This window comes from Netta rufina, assembly GCF_964035555.1.
Source record: "Netta rufina genome assembly, chromosome: 1".
NCBI lineage: Eukaryota > Metazoa > Chordata > Aves > Anseriformes > Anatidae > Netta > Netta rufina.
This window is the reverse complement of record NC_140123.1, coordinates 86,520,694-86,539,612: the sequence shown is the minus strand read 5'-3', so window position 1 is coordinate 86,539,612 and position 18,919 is coordinate 86,520,694. Positions and strand designations below refer to the sequence as shown.

At 35.0% G+C, this 18,919-nt stretch overlaps 1 protein-coding gene across 10 annotated transcripts in view; it reads left to right on the top strand.

The window, feature by feature from the left end:
- Nucleotides 1-18,919, top strand: part of DMD (dystrophin) — a 1,234,381-nt gene that overhangs the window by 1,015,895 nt on the left and 199,567 nt on the right. The window lies entirely within an intron of this gene.

Sequence of the window (18,919 nt, the reverse complement as noted above, 5' to 3'; positions counted from 1 at the left end):
TACTGGAAGAGCACAAAAAGCTATAGGGCCAAAGGTCTACTCCTGTCTATTAAGCAAGAATTTCTTCATATCCTTAATCATATAAAGTTAAACTGGACTTAGTGAAGTAAGCTAAGTGATTCATGCACTGACCTCCAGTTATTAACTGCAACCTCTACTACTCTGTGGTGATAATTTATTAGTATTGTATGTAATGATATGTGAATTCACACATCTGTTACTGTTCCTGTCCCTTTAAATGTGCTTGGTCTTTTTTTTTTTTTTTTTTTTTTTTAATCTTAATTGCAGTTACTCTCATCCTTAAATAACTTCGTTTTTTCCTAATTCTTTCTTTGATCCTATCCCTAATAATGAAAAAGATGCTAAAAGACCGAAAAATGATTTTTGATGTGTTTGTGTGTGTATGCACTTGCTGTTAACTTAGAATGGAGCTGAATAAATGCAAACAAACTCTTTTGAGTAAATGTGTGTTTGGAAAAATTGGATTAATAGTTTTTGAAAAGATCAAATCTTGCAATAACTTTGTTGTTTGGTAGTTACAGAATCGGCAATTAAAAATAACACAGCATCAGATTTCTGAAGAAAGGAACATGTGTTGCTATTTGATTAAAACCTGCTTGCACACTATACATCATTCAGTCTTTGCCACTTCATATAGTAATATCCAACAAGAAATAGCTGTCTACTGAAGTCTGAAGGGTGAAGTCTTTGTCTTTTAGATTGGTTACATCAGTACAGGTGTCATTGATAAACTCCTAGACACTGCAGCTTAAAACACATCTTTTCACTGTGGCACATTAATTAATGCTTCTTTAATTTTCTCATGTCAATCTATTTCATGTCGGATTTGGAGAAATAAAAATTCATAAAGGGTGCAGCAAATGTTTTATTGTTTGTTTTGTTTAAATATTTATATTGAACCACTATTAGCACCTTTTGTAAAAAAAAAAAAAGAAAAAGTAAACAACTAAGAAGGCAGACAAAGAGGATTTTTTTTGTCTGTATGGTGGTTAAAGAACAGAAAAACAGAAGCCAATAGTTTGACAGGTACTATAATGGTTAGAGTAGATAATTCCATCTCATTCATTAGTAGGACATATGCCTGTTTCTCAACCATATTTTTAAGCATAGATGCAGCTCGAACTGAGAAGCAAACTAGTACCCACCTGTCTTCTATCTTGAGTAACTCAATTACTGTTGTTTCCTTTTTTAAAAAAATAATAAAATAAAATAAAATAAAATAAAATAAAATAAAATAAAATAAAATAAAATACAACACATTTTAATTGTGTATTTCACATGTATTTATTTTAGAGAGAGAAAGAAATAAAGGATGGTCAAGTGAAGATCAGCTTGTCAGATAAATTTCCTCTTTGGACCCACATTTTTTCTGAGTATTTTTGGTGAAGTCTATTGGAAAGGTTACCAAATTTCCGATGCTTAAAATCTAATTGTCATCACTGGAACGAAGTTGTGTAGATTGTGTTTCTATACAGAAGAGAAGCAGCCAGTTCTACATCTGAAGTAGTGGTGCCCCTCTAGTAGATAAGTGGTGCCCCTCTTTCTCTCCAGCGTGGAGCACTGATGACTAACTTGGTTCTAAATGTCAAAAATTTGGTGAAATAAATTCCACTTTTCATATCTGATCATCTGTTAAATCGGATCAGTAGTAGTTTGGATAAAACAATGTAATGGCAAACTGTCATTTTAGGGTGTTTCAGACTACACAGGAGATCTCAGAAGTATATAGCCTAGGCAGAAAAATTATATATATTTAAAAATTAAAGTCAAGAAAAATGAAAATAGTAGGATTTTGACATAGAAAACTGTTCTTTTGTTTTTCTTTAAAGCAAAAACCTACAAAAATTTAATTTTAAATAGCAAAATTGTCCAATGTAGTGTTGTGCACACTTGATTGCATTGTTATAGCTCTCATTAAGTGCGACTAGGGTAAGGGTGGTTATACGGTTATTGGTGAATCTGTGACCGTGATAGTTCAGTGTTCTGAATCCAACCAGACCCCTAACGGTTAATGTGTTATTGGTGAATATCCAACCAGATCCCTCACGGTTAATGCGTTATTGGTGCATATCTGACTGGACCCCTAACGGTTGATGTGTTATTGGTGAAATCTGTGATTGTGATAGTTCAGTACCCTGAATCTGACTGGGTCCATAACCGTTAATCAGCTACACCCCTTAATGTGACAAGTGTATATAGCAGGGAGTGAGTCAAAATCACTAGAGATGGAATCGATGGTAACATGTCATCTTGTGAAGGTCAGCAATTTAAAACTATTACTGTTTCTTAAGTCTTCTATGTTGCTTGTCCTCAAATCCCACTTCTCTGTGTTACCAATGCTTTTTTTTTTCTTTTGTCTACTCTAATATTCCCTCCAAAACTTTAAAGTTTTCCTAGTTGAATGATGAAGCTGGAGGTGTTTACATGAAGGTAGCATCTTCAAAGCGTTCTGACCACAATACTGGGCAAAGTCATTTCAGCAAGTTTCTTTTCAGTAGTACTTGCCATTGCCTTTTTTTCACAATACAGTTGAATGGAAGCAATTTCTTCCTGATTGCTACTTTATAGATACAAATAAACTCTCAGATTCTATGTGAGCTTGAAAAATGCTCCTAATAATGTTTCCACATGATATGGCACTATTCATTAGAAGCAGCCTGCTGTACCAGTGCTTTTTTTTTTTTTTTTTAGTTGATTTTTACAAAGAGTAATAATTATAAAAAACTTAAGCTTAGTGGAAAAGAGCACAGAGCAGTGGTACCAAGAACAAATGAAATCTGCCAGGCTTGAGAACTGTTTAAGACAGAAATCTTTTCTGTCTTATATTTCATTGGAAAATCACAGAGCCGATAATTTTAAGGGCATTTTTACATCAATGTATCAGAAAAAGACCACTCCTATCAGTGCTTTCATCATCCTTAAAGGAATTTTCTTCTTTTAATGAGTCAAATGGCCAAGTTTCTCTTCATGAATGGTTGCTTGAAGGCAAACTGGTGAAACTGAAAGATTAGATGTCTGCTGTAACATCTTCAGTGATGTTCATTTTCTGTTTTCATAAATTCTAGAAAAAAATAGTAATGAGTAATTAATGTTCTGAGCCCAAATCAACTGGCTCTTGCTAGTTTCAATCATCTTAAAAAATTACAACCTCAGATCTTTGTATGTGGAGATGTAACTTCAGTGACAACTTGCTGATAAAGAGTCATTTTCAGACACAGATGACTTAAGCATCAGCTAGTAAAAAAAAAAAAAAAAAAAAAAAGTAGTAATTTTAATTCTGATTTGGAAAAAGTTGTGTGAACTTGATTTTTCTATGCAGCGTATGACTGAATCATTGGCTTGCTGGCTATTATGGGTCTTTCCCTGCTTTTTAGGGAACTAAGTAAAAAAACAAAACACATTGGGGTTATTCCAATTCAAAGCAAATTCCAAAAGTCTAGCGTTTTCATGAAACAAAATTTCTGTTTCCTGATCACTCATTGCCAGAAATTGTAGTAGTATCTCTATTAGAGTATTCTGACTACTATATATATATTTCCACATGGCATATAAAAAATACCATCACAGTAAAATGTTGATGTTAAAATTAAGTCACTGAAAAATGGGATTTAGACTGTGTACTTGTTTTCTGTTAGAAAAATTGCTATACTTTTCCAATAAAGATGAACTGCTAAAACTGCTTGCATACAGCAATCAAAATGTGTACAGTAGGCTACAGTTTTTAATGTCCTTGTTTGAGAGAACCTGCTGTGGGTTTTATAAAAGTTTACTTTCCTTTAAAGGAATTAGAGCCAAGACTTACCCAGGTTATCCAGGGATGAAGGAAATCTCCCGTTTACTTCTTTGCAGAAGCCCAACAGGTGACTTATGCATATCGTGACTGTGTTTTCCTACTATAGCAGGCAAACTACAGTTATGTTGTTCAGGGAGAGCTCAAGCTTTGCAGTCCCTATAAAGGCAGAATAAGACTTGTATAAGACTATGAAGGCAGAATAAGAGGAAGGCACAGCAATGTATCTTTCGAAAGCAAGCCTTTTGTGTAGGTGACAGTTTGAGAAACAGACTTAACCTTCAGGAGTAGTACGAAAAGCAGGGAAAAGTTGGTGATTCCAGTTCAAATCATTAAAGTTTCACAATTCCTTTAAGAAACTTTTTGTTGTTGTTGTTGTTGTTGTTTGGTTGTTTGTTTGTTTTTCCCTGCAGAAGCTTGGCTTGACTGCTTAATGCTTAGTGCCCATCGAACATTTTCCTTTTTGCTCTTATCTCCTTTTGAGTAGGCCCTTAATCCTTCTGATTAGGTAGTTTTAACAACAGGAATTAAAGCACAGCTGTTTGATAGAAAGTTAATCTGGGGCAATGGTTACTTTTCCATCCCTAAATTTGGGATTGTGCTGCATGCAGAATTTAGGGGTCAGCTGCTGTTGTTGGTAATGAGGGCAGGCTGGAATTTAGAGCTCATAAGGTTCCATCTGCATATGGCTTGGTGCTGCACTACATAGGCTGTGTGTGTCTGGTTCTTGGAATTAACTGTGACAGCAAGATCCTTTTGGCAGATGGCTGCTGTGGCACATGGACAGTTATATTTGAAGGATGGTGATGACATTATACTTCCTGTTTATCATACCTTGCTCAGGAAGAGACTTGCCCTCCCTCAGCTGCTCCTTTGTTCTTTTTTCTTCAGTCCAATATACAAATATATGAATTGTCAAGTAATTTATTGTTTGTTATTTACATTGCCTTTAATATAAATTTTGCATGCCAAGCACGTTCTTTGGCAAGTAAATGTAAATGTAAAATATAAATGTAAAAAGAGGATGTAAATGGCTTGCCCTTATTTCCTTTTTCATCAGCCACTCAAATTTTCTCCTACAGACTTTTTTTTTTCATTTCCTTTCTTATAAGGCTGTGTCCTCTTGAGACATTGTTTAAGCAGCAACTCATGTCTGTCCTCACTCGCGTGTGCCCTCAGCGAACAGACGCAATTGCTGAGTAACAGGCAACACAACTTTGAATGTCATTGTTTGGTTTTTAGGCTTTCAACAAGACTGCAGAGGGAATGCAGAGCTCCACTGGGGGGAAATGAACATCACTATTCCATTTAGCAGTGCAGTTAGATTATGAAGCTCTGTACGTGCAAGGCTGTTTATTACTGAAACTCTCTAGTGTGGAAAGGGAGTTTTGAATTTTTCCTATTAGTAAGTCAAATGTATAGAAGCTGCTTGAAGAACACAGGCAAATTCTCAGTTTTAAATTTCAGGTTGCTATTTCTTCTGTTATTTGGAAAAGAAAATAGTACACTGGGAAAGGAGGTGAGATTAAATAACAAAGCTGCCTCTTACAGAAAGTTTTAGAGCTTTTGTTTCTACTGACTTCCTCATTCTCTTCTACTGAGTTCGCCAGTGATCAAGTTTAATAGCGTAACATCACTGAGTAGCATAACAGCAACCATTGTTGAGTGGCTGCTTCAGCCATAGTTTGACTAATTCCATCTTTTAAATCTCTTAGAGATTTTATGCACATTTCACTGAGTTAAGACAAAATACAAAAACTTCCAGAACTACTTCTGGGATATGAGATTTTTAAGCTTTGTTTCTCTTTTTGCATCTTCCCCAACCTGAAGCCTGGAATTCCTATGATCATGCAGATGTTAGCATATAATCATGATGGGACCATTTTTTGTGTCGCTTCTTATAAGATAGTGGCTTTTTTTCAAAGATACAAAACATGTCAGGTGTCTCTCTTGCTTTTCTTTTGTGTTCAGAAGGGAAACAGTCTTCTGGGATTAAAAAGCATACACCAATATTTTTAATTCTCTGATGAAAATAGTAGTGGTACTTCAAAGGGGAAGGGGAAAAAAAAAAAAAAAAAAAGGAAAAAGAAAAAAAAAAAGAGAGCTTATTTCCTCCTTCTTCTGATTTCGTTCCTGTGAGAAACTTTTACTCCCTGGCACAGAGGTAGAAGCTCTCCCTCCATGAACAGTCTCATATTACGCAATAACCCAGGTTCATGGTGTTAACCTTATCTCCTAATACTCTTCACTGCTTATGGAGAAACCCTCATTTGCTTTTATATATATATATATGTGTGTGTGTGTATATATACACGCTTTTGAAATCAGTGAAAGTTAAAATTTACATAGCCTTCTACAAATCAGAACAAGATATATTGCATTTCATTGAAAAAATATTCTACCTCTCTGTTCTACGTCTGAGTCTGCAGCTGGAGAGCGGTGTCCAGTTTTAGGCTCCTCAGTACAAGAGATGGAAATACTAGAGGGAGTCTGGTGCAGGGCTATGAAGGTTGTTGGGACCTGGAGCGCTTGATACATGAGGAGAAGCTGAGAAAGCTGCACTTGCTCAGCCTGAGAAGCAGAGTCTACAGCTTCCTGACTGGAGAGATGATATAGCAGACTTTTGCAGAGGTGGAAAGTGGCAGGATTGCAACAGGAACAAGAGAGAGCATGGGAAGTTCTGACTTGATATAAGGATTTCTTTAATTTGGGAGGTTTTGCTGATGGGGGAGAAAGGGAGGATCAAACACTAGAGCAGGGGTCTGTTCTGGAATCTCCATTCTTGAAGATGCTCAGTGCTCATCTGGGCAAGACCCTGAGCATCCTACTCTCACTAGAAATGCTTTGAGCAGAAGACTGCATCGGATGTGGAGGTCTCTGACTTCCCATGTGATCCTGTGATTCTAAATTTTAGCTAATACTGCATGTCACAGCAGGAGTGAGAGTGATTGTCCAGAGGTATTTCTGGACTTGTGTGGTATACTATGTTTTTACTTGGCAGGTTTTTGAATTTGGACATTGAATGAAGAATCTGCGCTCTCTCACATTCTTCTAATATTTACTGCACCTAACATGTTTATGGTGTGTATTAATTTACCTTTTGTTGCAACAGATTAAAAAGGTGTACTTTCATTATAACTCCAGCATGGTTAATTATTAATGGATAAGAATTTTTGTTACGAGTTTGGTCAGCATATTGCTGTACTTCTAGCTCTCTAATAATCACAATATAGCAGCAACATTTGATTTAGTTAATCAGTTTTCCGCAATCACTTCATGAATATTTTTACTCTTAAACAAAGATACCTCTCATACAGTACTTTCACAAACTGTTAAGTTTCAGCCTTTTATATTCAGTCATGGCAGTCAGCTTATATATTTTAAATTCCATTTTACTGTGTGCTAGAAATCCCTTTTGTTTATAACTTCATAGCATTTTTTTCATTTTGAAGGTAAATATATTCTTCTTTTGAAATGAAGAATATTCAAGAGTACCTAACTTAGAAAGAAGCTTAGTCAGATCATCCAAGAAGAGTGTGAAATTTTATCCATGCCAGGAGATTGAATTAATCATTAAGACTGTAGGTTTAGACAACAAATAAAAACACACGTTACAGAGACTTTCTGAGCACATCCTAAGTGGCAGAAGATGTTCAGCACATCTGGATTTGTCCTTGTTAAAAACGCGTGCGCCTGTTTTTGATGTCTTTAAATGCAATCTGTATTTTTTCTTCTGTATTTATTCTACATTTGAAAAAAAAAAAAAAGTAAATATGAGAGATGCTACTCATCTTCTCTGCAGAGAATGCAAAGAAAACTAGGTGTATAAGAAAAAGAGCAATTCTGTTATGTCCAAAGTTATCTTTTGGCAATAATGATGTACCTTCTTTGAGTTTGATACAGATAGATGTGATAACTAATAGGTGTGTATGAACAAAGAGTATTTTTTTAGAATGAAATTGAATTTTTGTATTATTATTTATTATTATGGCTGCATTCGTATGAATTCTGAGAATTTGTGAGCATCCATTTCAGATGGCTGCAGTCCTGCCCCTTTCCTTGGCTGGGAGTTCCTGGGTTTTAACTCAGCATATACTGCTTCTCTTACCCATTCTCAACAATGTCCATACAAAAGCAGTATATTTGGGTATGTTACACGAACACTCTTCAGAAGTGTCTGTTATATAAGAAAGTGGGAGTAAAACAAGTATGACAAACTGGGTATCAATAATAATTGCTTTTTACCTTCATTTTTTTTTCCCATTTAAATTATTAGTAATTCCCCTCTTAATTAGTTGTTAGCATTTACTTTGAATAATGAACTGATAACCAGATCCTTTTTGTTACAATGTAATACATTGGTTTTGACATCAGCTCTTCCAAGTTTGCCTGAAGTGTTCCTCAGCACGACTTTTTCAACCTGTGGAGGTATTACAAATGTGACTAGACCATATGTTTGAGCAAAGTCTTCAGTTTTCTAATATACTTGAGTCCCTTTTCTGCATGTTTTCATAAATTTTATGAATCTGTTATACTTTAGGTATATACTTTCTCGGAAATTGAAATGAGATCACCAGTTCATAAACCATCAGCCACATGTTTGTGTCATATTTAGCACCTTGTCAAGACTAATGAGGGCAACACATTAAAAGAAAAAAAAAAAAAAAAGAAAACGAAAAAGAAAGGAAAAACAACCTTCTGGATATAGGTTTGTACCCAAAGAGTGTCTTTGTGAGGTGATATTTGAAAAGTAATCTTGACCAAAGAGCTATAAAAGCTGGGGTATAAACTTGGCCATGGATGGCATACTTTGGAGTGACAGCAGGAGAAGATGTCATATTTGATCTCCACAGGAAATTAAGAGCATATGACATTCCTACCATATTTAAGATCTACCTAGTATATTGACTTTCTGGCAAGAGAGTATTCTGACATCTGAGAACATGCCTAAAGCCCGACTTCTTTTTTAAGTTTGAAGAAAGGGTGATACTAAGGTGGAAGTCTGTTATTTAAATTCCCTATAAATTTGTTACTTAGATTCTATTACAGTATGCTGATGAAACCCACCTTGGTTCTTCCTTCAGTACTAACGCTGTACGTGAATTGTAAAAGTATGTATTTCACTTTTCCTTTTCTTTCTTTTTTTTTTTTTTTTTTCCTGTTTGTGATGGAGAAAACTAAATAATGTATTAGCTACTTCTACTTTATTTCTGTAATAGTATCTATATTTGCCTCTCTGGCTGTGATCTTTCTGTTGTTACTATTAGAAGTCTTTGTTTTGGGCCAAATTCAGGTAGGCTTTCATTTTTCCTCCATCAAAATACAAACAAGCCTTGAAAAGCATTAGTAATGGTTTTAGGTGGTTGTCTCTATGTGCAGATCTTGGAGCTGATTATTCCTATGTGGATCAAAACAAAAATGGTTACATGATTTCACCAATACAGCCTCTAAATGAAAATCATTTTGTTTTTAGTATGATAATGAAATTGTAAATGCTTTTTTTTTTTTTTTTTTTTTTTTTTAACCAGAATTGCAGAGAAGGTAGAGGGAACGAGTGTATTGTTCTTCAGTTGTTGACTATAAGAGTCAGTGAGTCAAATTTTTTTTTTTTCCTGTCAAACTGAAAATCATGAACAGCAGCTGATTTTTGCTCCAAAATAGCATTTCTCTGAAAATAAATAAGATTAAAAAACAAGTATATCTGCATGTCAAAATTTACTGGTGAACTACTTATATTTTAAGAATATTTGTCATTTTAACCAGGACTGTTTGTACTGTAGCAGTGAATGCATCTTGCTAGGAAATCCTAGAAAACACTAAATAATTGCTTTCAAAATGTAAATCTTATTCAGGGGATCCCTTGTTACATGCATCCTGTTCAACTTTGCTTTTGATTTTTGGATGGGACAAAATGTGATTTCACTTTGCCATAGAGACACCGATCAATATGATAGTTGAAGTTGTCATTTTGTTTTTAAAAAGAAAAAATCTTTTTTCAGCTTCTTAGCTTTTGCTAGTTATTTACTTATTTTGAGGCAGTCAACATACATATGAAGCATTTCATAGTAGAGCGTGCTTCTGGATATATCTGTCTGTGGTTCCGGTTGCTCTGAGAGAGCTGAAAGTATTTGGAATTCTTTGAGCTGAAGACTGATAAATATGAAACTTTTCCTCTTATGTCAAATTCCTCACAAATGCAGTATTCCAACACAATAGCATGATGAATGCTTAAACATCTTGGTTTGTAGATATTAACAACAAATGATTAGACCTGAGGTAATACTGTGCATTTTAATTTTAAAATCATAGTACTGGTTTAAAAGTGAAAGTCCTGGTGTTGTGATCAGTGTGTTGCCATGAGCAGGGAGCTGAGGATTTGGAGTTGGAGGGTCAGAAGGAAAAGCCCACTGGGAAAGGCTGGAGCACCGTGTCCACCCAAGACCTACAGTGGGCTGCAGGTGACTGCAGCTCCTTTTTGCGTCCACCCTGGTACATTCGCCAATGGCTTTTGGCACCACATCAACCCTTTTGACAATGTCTCTTTAGGGTTACCTGAGCCTCTGTAACTCTTCCAATCGTTTAGCAGGGGGCTCCACTCCCAAAGAGAGGTGCCATAATCTCACAGATGGCCCGTTGGCTCCTCACCGGCTTTGGTCTGTTGGCTCCTCACCAAATGTCTGAACCTTCGACACCCCCTCCTACTTTGCAGGGTTGCTGTTGTATCAGGCATGTCATCAGGAAGATAAACCTAATGTGTATCACGGCAGTCTAAACCCAGCTCACGTTCATTGTTAGAGGGTGAACTGCCCAGCACTCAGTGACTTCTGTTCTGTGGTGACATGAAAATCTGACATCCAAGGACTGAAATAAGTTTGCTAGCACTTGACTGCCTCAGGGCATTTTCTCTGTGGTAACTTTTCTGACATCACTTGCTTAAAACCTAGACGGTCAGAAGACCTGAGGCCATGCTAGCATGGTCTGTATTCCCACTGAAAATTGAGATTAAGTGTACTTTTGCCATTCTGCTCCCCAGGTTTTTGTCTTCCCTAAGCTTGCACCTCATATAGGGAGGATTTGACACAAATAAATGCAGAGTACTGGAGCTTTCTCAGCATTCTCCCCCCGCCCCGGATCCCACTTAACCTGGCCTTGATTAAGAACAGTTAACTGCAGCAGGTCTTGCACCTCAGAAGAGAGTAACACCTGAAATTGTATACATTCTTGATTGAAATCTCGTTATCTTTGGAACAATGCTAACTTTTAAAGGAACCCTAAAACTGATAAATTTGTTGTTCTGAACCAGTTTTCATAATGCATAATGAGGCCTCTAGTTTTTGCTTTGTGTTCTGTTCTCTTTACAGTTCTAATAACAATTTATGTTGTTTCAATTAATGGAACATCATGCTATAGAAATCATAATTTTTCTTCAGGCATCAAAATATTACCAACAAAAAAAGTGAAATACCAGAATTTATTTTGAAAAGAAGAAAGATTGCAAAAAGTATTTGTGACAAAAGGAATTAGGATGATGTGTAGGACAAAACTGTAATTTTAAAAGGGTTTGGAAGAGGATTTTGTATGTCTTTGTATTAGAGGAGGGGTGAAAGTGTATCTGGAATTCTGTAGGTGGTAACATGAAATGTCAAAACACATGTTGGTGCATTGAAATCTTAGACACTTTTCTGTGAAATTTTGAAGATGGTTTGTACATACAAGTAATTCTTCTAGGAATGGTCATATATAATTAGCAAATCTAAGGTATATTTCAGTACAGGTTTGTGACAGAGAAGTAAATCTTTTTCTTTTTTCCTTCTAAGACGTTTTTCTTCAGGCTTTGAGACAGTAGTGCAGTTCAGCCTTTCTGGCTGCTTGTTGTAAGAGAAAATCAGTATTAATTGGAAGCACTGAGTTGTCAGTGGAACTAATAGAGGTAGATGCTCTCCAAATGATCCAGCAGGACTTTCAAACCTTGCCTGAATAACTGAGTGGAAGTAAATGTTCCTGCAGAGGATATTGCTGCCTTTGTGCTGCTACTGTTTCATCTCTGGCAAATGGAGAGAGGGCAAAATTAGACATGCTGAAAGTAGCAACATAATTATTTTGCTGGAAAAAAAAAAAAAAAAAAAAGATTGACAGGGTGAGTGTGCTGACAGAATGTGCAGGTGTAATGGAATCAGACATTCACTGAAGTACTAGGGTCAGGACCAGCATATTTGTTGGGAGTAGACTACTTTCTGAAATCTGCAAAACTGTGTTAGTTTGTAATGGGCCTAATGGTTTTTACTTTTCAGAAAATTGTCTGTATGGGTACATACAAGTACATGCATATTTATGCCATTTCCCTTCTATTCACCCAAACATCAAATATGATTTTCAAAGTCAGATATCTAATCCCATACATCTCAGTAGAGGTGGCTGATTTTGTGGCATGCAGAACACTTGCAATTCCCACTTTAAAATATGTGCTTTGCTCGCCTTGCTGCATTTGTTTACCTGAAGGTCATTAAGTATACGATCTGGTAGTAAAATATAATTACATCATACAATAAAAGTGTTTCCTATTTGTGGTGAGTAGGAATTTTTCTCCCTTGGTATATTCTCAAGCTAAAATGAAATTTCTTTCTGATTAGGATTTCCCTTGTAGATGTAAGAACAAACAAACAGTAAAAAAAAAAAATAACATTTTCCATTAAAGTTACTATTACCAGAACAGTTCATACTTGTCTAATCTAATAGCAAAGACTGCATCAAATCCTGGGTGAAACTAACTCTGTAAATATAGATAGCTTTGTGTGTTTAAAGATTAATTATTTTATCTGTTTATTTTTCTTTTCATTAAATGTAAATGAAAGTAGTCATTCAGTTTTATTTCAGTCTTTCAGAAATGCACTAAGAAATCCATAAACTCCTCCCAACTACATGGAAATACTACTATGTAATAAAATGTATTTAATTATTATTGAATACAAATTAATTGATATAGGTGTCATTTAAAAAAAAAAAAAAAAGTTTGATCATTTCATTATGAAAAGGGAGAAATGTCAGGTCTTGTGCCTGTCTTGTGACTGTGTTTGAAAAGCCAGTTCTGTGGAAGAAGATCTGCATAATTAAAGCTTAAACATGTTCACATGATTTTGTTGTTGTTCTTAAAACTACTACTCCATAGCTGAGGTAGCTCACTGTTAATGATACTAAGAAGCCCACACCAAGCTCACGCTGTCTTTAAGACAGCTATATCCTGGAATGTTCCATTTAATCTGTTTCAATCACCTGAATATAACCTAAATTGAAAGTTGTTTGTGCCTTATCATGAAGATTATTTATTTATTTATTTATGAAGACAAGGCTAAGTTTGCTAAAGAAAGCTTTTTTATCTTCTTTTAGGTGAAAGTTTTCAAATGTGAATTTTGTTCCTTTCTTACATTTTTGACACATTGAATTTAAAACCATAACAGTGATAGCTGCAACTTACACAAATTATCTTCTGTGGGGCAAAATTATCCTTTTAGCTTCCACCCATCAACATTTGCCTCTCTGTTTGAGGACTAGCTCTTACCCTTTGTTATCTTGAAAATTGTGTTGGGAACCTAGAATTGCCTTAATGATATTCATAAGCTTATCTTCCCAATAGAGAAAGACCTTTTTATCTTTCTTTTTAATCAAGTCATTAGCATGAAACTCAGAGATGTAATCATACCAGACTGGAATTGGGGTCATGCCATAGGCTAGCTGAATAGGAGGCTTCATGGCATGATGATCTATAGCCATTTCACAACAATGCTTTTAACTCAATAAGTCTACCCTTTAATTACATTTTAAATCTAATTTGAGAACTTTTTATCATTATGTAAATTGCTCAGTAAGCACTCCCATTCTAAGACCCAATAAAAGTTCTGTTTATGGTCTGGGAAAGTGAACAGTTTAAAAGCTCAATGGACAGATTAAGAGCTTTTTTTCCCACTACATTCCTTATCTTGGCTGTGTTAGTTCAGGTGGTTTATGTAGTAGCAAAAAATTATGTTTATCGCTGTTGGATTCTCACTCTTAGATTGTTCAGGAACTATATAGTTCCCAAATTCTTACCCAGATTAGTTGTATTTTGATCTACAGCTCCAAAATAAATAAAGAAAGAAAGAAAGAAAGGAAGGAAGAAAAGGATAACTGGGTCTGAGAAGAACTATTACATTTAAAAGCAGTTACTCCTGTTGGACCAGTAGTGTCTTGTAAAGCAGAAGAAATATTTCAGAATTATGTTCCAGTATTAATCTAAAAGACAGTGTTTCCAACCTGGAGGAAGTGACTTTTTCTTTTTCTTCTCCCTGTTCAAATACACTTCCAAGGTAATGACTAGCTTACAAGGAAAGACGGTCATAAAGAATGGTGCAAACTGACTTACTCTTGCAGGGAACACAGGAAATAGATCAAGTGCATCTTGCACTGAGTTCTACCTCTTGTGTTTAAAAATGCATTGGATTTCCTGTGCTGTAGCCATTAATTCAACATCACTAGAACTACATAAGCCTCAAAACCGGTCCTTTTTCTAGCAGACAAAAGAATAATCCCTGATCCTGATAGAGGTGCCATATGCATGGGTCTTTGCACCTCCAAAAGATCCTGGAGTCTGTAAGGGTGTTGAAAAAAAAATATGTCAAACTCTCTGAACCCTTACAACAAGTTTAGTGTTTCAGGCAAAAATGAAGATTTCCAGCAGCTTAGACATTTAGCTAAATAAAAGCAAGTACGATGTATAAGCTGGTATCTCATCACTAAGGTACCTAAACTGTGTTGCACGGGCTTGCAAAATAGACATTCCCTCTAGTTCCTATGCTTTATGTATATTTATGTAAGCTTATGTAAATACGCCACTATTTTATGCTATTTTAAAATTATTATAGTTTTTCCCAGAAGTTATTCTGGGAAAATATAAAATATTCAACAGTATGAAGAAGTTGATTAATTTGGCTAACTACACAGCTGGAGTAGAATTATATAGGTCTAGGATTTTGTTTGAGTAATTTTTGGGTAGCTTTTCTAACTATTTGGGTATTAGTATTGTAGAACCTTAGTACCATGCAGTATAGTGTTTTTGAGGAATGTATAGCCACTCAGGTCTGAATTGCTGATGCTTTGAGTACACGTATGTAACTATGCAGACTGACTTTGGTTTTTTAATTATTGATAGTAAAGACAAATTTTCTTCCTCTATACCGATTTCCTTTAATCAGATGGTGCTGTCTTTAATTTTCTGAGACTTCTTAATTAATCCCATTTATTTTATTAGTAACTTTATGGTAACTAGAAAATGTAAAATGCTTCATTAGAAATGAAAAGAACAATTCCAAGGACAGAGCTGAGTTTGTACAGGAGGATTTAAGTGCTTTAATTTCTTTAAATTATTACATAATTAATTTTGTTTCTACCTTTTGTAAAAGATAAATGTTTTGTCAGCTGCACTACATTAATTTCCATGTCATAGTCTGACTCATGTATAGTCCAACTAATGTAACTAATTATTTTTTTTCTGGGACTTAATTTTACTTCCAGCCTACAAATTCCTCTCTGATTTATTGCCAAAATAATGTCAGATTTGCCATGTGTCATGTCCTCCATATGTCATTCCCATGTATTACATATGGGATATGAAGGATTTTTACACTAGCTTGTTAATTATTTCTGATAAAATAACCCATCTTTTTGAATTCTTAAAGGATTATATCTGCTATGTGGTATTATCATAGGGATTATCATTCTTAGTCCTGTGTTACTGAGTATTTGATGACTTTCAAATGACTTTGATGAGTTTCAAGTGTAGTTCAATGATGAGGAATAATATAGAAATTAAGGTGGCCATTGTGCCATTTACGAAGTATTCTAACCTTTGATATAAAATTGTATACTGAACAGGATTACTGAGAAGCATAAATACTATATAGACTTAGTCTATATAGTATAATAAAGTAAATGCACATTTTTAAATGTGTAGAAACCTATAATAGCTATTGAACCAGGTTTCGATGAACAAGTCTTACAATACACTTTATCATCTAACTATCATTTGTCTTAATAAAGGAGGATTTCACTCTGGAATTCTTAGGCAAATCTGTCATTGCAAGGGAGGCAATTCTTTATAAGTAGTTCACTCTTTGTCACCTTTAAAAAAATAAAAAGTGGGAAGTTTGAAAATTAACTTAGGCTAATAATCATTACTCATCAATAGTTACCATAGCCAATGTTTTGGTTTTGTTGTTATTTGTATTTTATTTTTCTACCTTCTTCAAGAGAATGTGTTTCTACATAACACCAGTAATAACCACTACTACAAAAAAGCAGTGTACAGAGACAACTTAAGTCCAACAGTAACTCAGAAGAATTATACCAGGATTGATTTTCATCCTTTGCAGTTCCTATGTGTCCTTGAACATAATGGAAAAGATGAAATGCAATAAATAGTCTATACTTAGTCTATATTCGATGCTTCTTAGTATGATGTGTAATGACTTTTGCAAATAGCAATTTATAAGATGAAGTACATCCTCCTGTTTTATTCTAGTCAAGAAAAAGAATCTAGTTCATATTGATCTTTCACTCCTATTTTTGAAACATGGAAATTATTTATTTCAGAAAACAAATAAAACATTTATAGATCTTTCTCTTACATGCACTCTGCTTCTCTTGGGACAAGGAGTCACAAAGAAAGGATCTGAAATACACCAATCAAAATGGAGTGAATACCTCTTATTGTTTCTTTATGTTACCTGTATAGATGGAGTGAACTATTTTTAGGATTATTAGGAAATGTGTAGTTTACACAGAGAATTTGGACTAAGGTCCTGAATACTAGCTTCTGATAAGAGTACTTCAGTTTTCATGTTACCCATTTAATTAACTGTCCGGTTTGACTGTAGTACTCTGTAGCATTCTTAAATAAAAAGGATAGGCTTGATTTTATTACCAGAAATATCATCTATGTGTGGGGAGAAAAGCACAATGTCAAGACTATAAGAGAGTTTTTCTAAAGGCAAAAAAAAAAGTGTGTAAGTGCATTTATTTTTACTTTTCTGTTATAAAGTACTTTGAGTGTGATAAAGTACCAATAGGGCCCTGATTTGACAGGTTCCTACTGTGAATAGTTATTTGATGTACATATTTCATGTTGTTCTTGCTGAGGAAGAGAAAGCTAATTTCATCACCACCCTACAAACTAAGAATTTTTTGCAACAGGTAAAAATACGATAATTCTTTCATACAGCAATAGATTTATTTATTTTGAAATGTGGAAGGACCTCAGAAGTATATAGACATTAAAAGTGATTTTATTTTATTTATTTACTTTTTTTTTAATGTGAACTTTCTCCTTTCTTATATTATTTTGGCTATTTACCTCAGTTTTATGGTATGTAACCTCAGGACTGATTTAAAATCTCCAAATACATACACGAAGAGAATGAAATTTATTAATAAAGTACTCTTCAGTCAAGCAAGCATAAATAAAATATAGCTGCTGGAAACTGAAGCTATCAACATTCAGACTTGAAATGAAGTACAGATTTTCAAGTGATGGTATTCATACCTTTAATATCATACGCGTTTATGTACCTTAATAATAGCATTTTTAAAAATCAGAGTAGGTTGCTTCTCTGAAACGTATGTTTAAATTCAAAAAGGAATAATTCTGGAAAATTCTGTTTGCTTTTATAATCTAAGACTCTGGCATAGAACTTTTATATATTTGTTGAGGATAGGATTGTGTATGTGTTTATATATATTTATACATTTATCGACTATGCAATTCTCCACTGTCTTTCTCTAAAGTCCTTAGCATTTTTAAATACCTCCTGACTGACAAAAATATGTTTTTCTGCCTATTTTGAAGAACCATTTGAATTCTTTGTCTTTTCTGTTGAGTCTTGCTTTCCCCCGGTTTATAGCTATGTTAAAAGCATTCTCTCTCTCTTCTGTCTGAAAGATAGAATGAATTATTCTGTTTTAAAATAGGTAGCTGAATTACATCGGCTCCTAAAGCATTATTAATTCTTACTCTCTCAAAATTCCTAGCCTGTGTGCCAGGTCAGGTGATGAAATTCCAATTCTTAGATTAGAACTGCAGTTGCCACAACTAGTGCCTGTGCTAAGAAAATGGCTTCATTTCTGTGAGTATTTAACATCAATCAATAAATACAATATTTATAATACAATTACATTCTGCTGAATTACTTCTGGTGTATTCCAAAGTCATTCCTATTTTACTGCTAGAGTGAACATAGATAAGTATTTGGATGAGAACTCCTACACTGTACCACAGGCATTCATAGCCTTCCTTGAAATTGCTCCAAATACAGTGCTAGTCGTTGCTGTGCATGAAATAGGTATCCAGCAAAGTACAATAAATGACACTTGGAATAGCAGTAGCTGAACAAGGACAACCTACTTATGATTCAGCGTTGCTAACACTGCACTTTAAAAATCCAACCAAACCATTTCAATTAGGAACACACCAAGTAGACAAGCTGTGTGCTTCCTTCCTTCAAAGTCATTTTTCTAAAGCAACCTAGAACAAGTTTCCATTGGGGACCATCTGTGATGTTCAGTTAGCTCTGGGTCTTGCCCACAAATGCCATCAGCAATTTCCCCTTTTGTGTTTCATCCCCAGTACTCCCATTTCAGGCAGCAAGAAACGACAACCAGAACTCTTAGTGCCCAAGCATCCCATGAGAAAATGAAGAGCTTTATTCATTCGGTGCACTTAGTTTTAAAGCAGAAATGATTTTGTGCAAATGTGGCTAACTACGTGTGCGCTTGTGTATGTGTGTGTTTAAATTTATTATTATTTTCTCTCAGTTTAAAGAGCTTGTTTCAGCTGCTGCTCTCTGAGGGTGAATCTGTGACCTCGCGGGGCTGCAGCATGCAGCGTCTTGGAGCAGGGCAGCCCGTGCACAAAGGCTCCATTCAGCGCGTGGGCAGGCAGGAATGCTGGTACCAGGCAGCTCTTGAAGGAATGTTCTCTTGGCAGAAGCAGCCTTGCTAAAAATGAGGGGGGAAAATGAATTTAAAATGGAGAGCTGGCCTGCAGTTACAAAGTGATAAGAAGAGCTGGCTGTTCAACATAAG